Here is a 4,716-nt window from a genome sequence, read left to right on the forward strand (position 1 = left end):
GTCAACGTGTTTGCAGCATCAAGGCTCTAGTTGGGCTATGGGCTGACAAGGGCCAATGTTAGCTCTAACCCTGTAGCACGGTGTTACGGCTTCCCCGAAAATGTGAAGCCCTAGTCTGTATGGCTGACATGGAAATCCCAATATGACCTTTTTCTTTCATTACACATTGGAAGGAAGGATCACAGGAAACAAGTCTGTATTATGCCCAGAAGAGACCCAAAAACCTGAGTTTTGGTTGCCACTTCTTCCTGCGGCGAGCAGAAATGCATGAGCTCTTTTTTTCTTGTGGGCCTGCCTGCAGGGTTTTCATATCAACCCCTTTCTCTGCATCCCAAAAGTCCTAAAATAGTCCAAAAGTGATGGTCTCCTGGGACTGCTGATCTGCTGACACAGGGCTGGGGAAGCTGTCTGCCTGCCCAGAATTTGTTTGAACACCTCCGCTGAAGACCTCATCTTAATACTTAATATACTTAATACTTAAATGAGACCACAAACCCCATCATGGCGAGACGTCCTGCGCTGCGTCCATGGAGAACAGAGGCCGAGGAACTGCTACAAAAAGGACAGACATTTTTGGTGGCTAAACTCCCCTGACCTGTGAAGTCTGGCTTTTTGTGCATTCTCCAGTTTTGTGCAGGTCAGCGTCTATCGTAACTCCAAGCCCCAACACCCATGCAAGGTGGAGAGTTTCTTGCAACTCCTTCAGGACTTTTTTTGCTCTTTTATAGAGGAACGAGCTTCATGCATTCACAAATACCGTGCTTTGCAGGGGCTGAAAACTATCATATCAGTTTGGAGTGTCCCTTCTGAGAAGAAGGAACCACCTTTTATACTCCAGCACCACAAAACTCCCTTTGACCATAAAAAGATGACATGAAACAGCACTTCGAGGAGAGGAGGAGTTTGTTAACTATGCATTACAGTAAGGAGCAGCCAAGGACTGTGTCTGGGAGCTTTCAAGAGCACTGGTCAGAGCCTCCCTGGGTAAGTGCTGGCACGGTTCCCCAGAGTCAACAGAGGTATGTGGCTTTTGCCAGGGGAGGATCTGGTCCCTGGCTTGTATTCATGGAAGAGGAGCCCAGGAACTGTGAATCTTATCAAAATCTTCCCATTAGCAATAACTGGAATGGGATTTCATTTCTGGCATCTGTCTTAATGGCCAGATCTGAGCAAAAGAGCAGATTGCGGGGCTTTTTTTTCCCTAAGAAAAAGAAAACCATTATATGTGTGTAAATTTATTTGATTTAAGTAGCTGATGAGAAACATGGCTTGGACTCAGGCAACGCATTAATCAGGGAAAATCTGACTTTCAGAAAAATCAAATAATAGGTTGCGGTGATTTGCTGTCAGAGGCCTGACTTCCAGCTTTGCAGGTGAAGAGTTGTCTCTGTGGTTGTTCAGGCAAATCCTGCTTTATTCAGTCAGTTAAGAAAAATAAAGAAGCACATACATACATACAGTGGTCATAGGTGCTGCAGCACTGGAAGACATCACTATATCTGTGTTATTCACTCTCAGCTGGGAAGGTGACTGCAAGGGCTCAGGATGGCCTTGGACTTTGTGTTACATCCAATAGGAACATAAATTACCTCTTTACAAACCTGTGAAAAAGGACCAAGTCTGGAAATCATGGCAAAGTGTATGCTGAGCAAGTGTCTGCAGGGAGACTATTCTCTCTTACTCAAGATTTCGGTATGTATCCCATGGAAAGGCAAACAAAAATAAAGTGCATTGCTTCAGTTTTACACCATGTGGCCATAAATCTCTCCATGTGAATTACAGTGAAACTGTGCACAGCTACCGAGCTGCTTCCTTAATACACTTGTGCTGCAGATGGGCTTTGTCTGTGCATGCTTTGGCAGACAGACCTGTCCCTCATTTGGATTTTATATAGAATATGAGAAAAACAAGTGTTGGGGTTTTTTAAATGTACCTTGTTGGCTTGCTTTTATAGCTGTTTAATTATTTTTTGTAAGTTAATTGCTACATTTTATATTTGCATTTTTGCTGCACTGTGTATTTCTCAAAGTGAGGGTGATCGAAAAGAAACACTGGGCAGGCACAATAAGGAGGCAATCTAACAAAGACCCCTTTGTGCAATTAAACACAGCCGTGTCATGGCTTTTGCTGACTCAGGTCTTCAAGATACAGCACAAGTTCCTCTGAGCTCATGTTATGACGTTGTCTGAAAAAAATCTGGTTAAAAAATATTTTTTCTATCTTTTCACTATAGGAAATTGTTTTTTTGATTAAATACATTCGCTCAGCTGTATTATCATTGCTTTCTACCAGCACCAACCTGGGAGAACAGTGTTGGTATATCTAAACATACATAAAATGTTAAGCAGCTCTTATGCCCCCTAAAGTGCAACTCTTCTGACATTCATGGGTCAGAAATAGCGTGTCAGAGAGGGGGGATTTGACCTGCCTGACCACCTATGGAGTTGCTGCATCTTCCAGTGAAGTGACCTCAGGCATCCGCTGAGCTATAGAAACTGTCCATGTGTGTGCTCCTCGCCCCAATGAATGGGAGGTAAAGTCCCTCTGCTTGAATTACCTCTGTCTGGGTGGAGCCATCCTGGAGGCTGGCTGACTGTGTGAACCCAGCATTGTAGGGATAAAATAAGGGTAATATTTTATCCTAAGAACTCACTTTCTGACTCAGCATAGGGATTTCTGTGTCTGCGTTGCTCCTAGGAGGCAAATATTTCCTAAAGCAGACTCTTCTGTTTCAAATTTTGACATCTTTAGCAAGAGTTTCCTTAACGTGTTATGTTCATCTGAAACCAGTATAAAACTTTTCTTTTTCCCCTCCCTTTGCATTTCCCCTTTGCCTTCCCTTTTTTCAATCACTAAATGGTCATCACGTATCTTTTTCAACATAATTGTCATGATAGAGTTTTAAAGTTGCCTCTTTGCTGATGTTAACCAAAACCTCAATAATGCATCAAGCAGCTCCAAGCCAGCCGTTGTCACAGCCCATGTTGCCGCTGTGTTACTGCAGACAGATACAGGTTAATTATCACTCTAAATGTTTATCCTGTTATTGTTTGCATTTCCAAATCATTTCAGCAGCTGTAGGACCCTGAAGCATTCCCTTCCCTCTCACACAGAAGTATTTTCTTGGTTCAGCGTACCCGGCTCTCTCCGGCACCACTGCCGGCCGCAGTGTCCCGGTGCAGAGCAGGAGGTGGGCTGGGGGCAATGGCAGCTCTGCTCCAGGTGGAAACAATTATGGGAAAAAAAATGTGGTCCACACTGGATGAGTTACTGCTGATAGCTGCCAGATAAGCTAACTTAATAAAGTGGTGGCTTAATTAAGCCACATTCCTTGCATCTTGCCTTTCGTCCTGCCTGTCTGGGGCGATGCTATCAAGCAGCTACTGCTTTGCAAGATGGGGTGGGGGCTGCTGTGCATCGGGCACAGGGGGGACCTGCGGGCGATGGGACATGGGGGTGCTCCTGGAACGCTCAGCTCCCCTCTCAGTCTGCAAGGTGATGGGCCACAAAAGCCTGCAACAAAGGCAGATCCACTGCTTGCCTAGTTACACATGTGTTTACTGGTATCAAAGGTTTGACCCTAAATCTCATCTTCTGACATTCAGTGATCCAGGAGCACCCTGACCTCCAGAGCAGAGAGGAGGAGCTCAACATCTCTCTGCTTCTTCTGCAGCTACCTGTCAGAAAAAAAGGGTGACTTTGCTTTGAGAGAGTCCCTATCACTGGATTTTCTTACAGGTAACACAAAAACTAGACATTGCAGTGATCAAAATCATGGCACCCAAAACCCTCTGTGAATTTGGGCTTGTCCATGTTCCTGGGTTAAGATTGCATGAGAATCAGAAGTTGCTATATTTTTAGCAGCTGAAGCACCCCATTAAAAGCTGTAACAGATAAGTCTGCCAGAAGCTTCTCCTTTTGCAAACCAGTTTTAAAGTTAATGAATCAACTTAATTTCTCCATAGATCCAGATTGATCTTCTTACACAGCCATGTATTAGTTTGTGTTTGATGCATGCTCCCATGTACAGCTGCATAGCAACTGCCTCGCTGAAAGTTATTCAGTAGCTAAAATTATCAGTGGGGACCCCCTCTTACCTCTCGTTATGTATAACGAGATCGCTGCTGTGCAACGTTGATTAGACATGTCAACCTGGAGTTGGATGTCTGAAAATGAGTATTGCTATTAAAATGCCTTTGCTAATGATCAACTCATGTGTCCATCATTTTGACAGATTTCTCTTTAAGAATGTAAAAAGCTAAAGCATGCAGGAATCCCAACATTGCAATGTAACGTTCAGAGAAACAGGTTCTGTCGTATTATATTTCCTGTGCATTAACCCTAAAATAGCAGTTTCCCTGGCAAAATCATGCTGGTGGCTGAAGCTTGCTGTTTAGTACGGGCTAATACAGAGATCTGTAATCTTGAAGTAGAAACCGATTATCATGGGGAACTGGTTTCTGGAGTGTGATCCTGAAAGCAGGGCATCCCTCTTCTAAACCACTTCTTTAAGTGTGATTTAAAGCTTTCATGAAGTGGAAAAATCTTCAGGTATTTAGAGAAAATCGTTCTAAATCTCCTTACCAGTAAACCCTGGGAAAATTCAACAAAAATTGAAAGGGAGAGTGAAAACAAGGAAATTATTTCTCAAAAATATCTTACTCCCCTTTGGAACTCATTGCTGCAAGAAGCCGCTGAAGAGATGGATTTCAGCAG

This window comes from Cariama cristata, unplaced genomic scaffold (genome assembly GCF_000690535.1).
Source record: "Cariama cristata isolate BGI_N322 unplaced genomic scaffold, ASM69053v1 scaffold31148, whole genome shotgun sequence".
Lineage (NCBI taxonomy): Eukaryota > Metazoa > Chordata > Aves > Cariamiformes > Cariamidae > Cariama > Cariama cristata.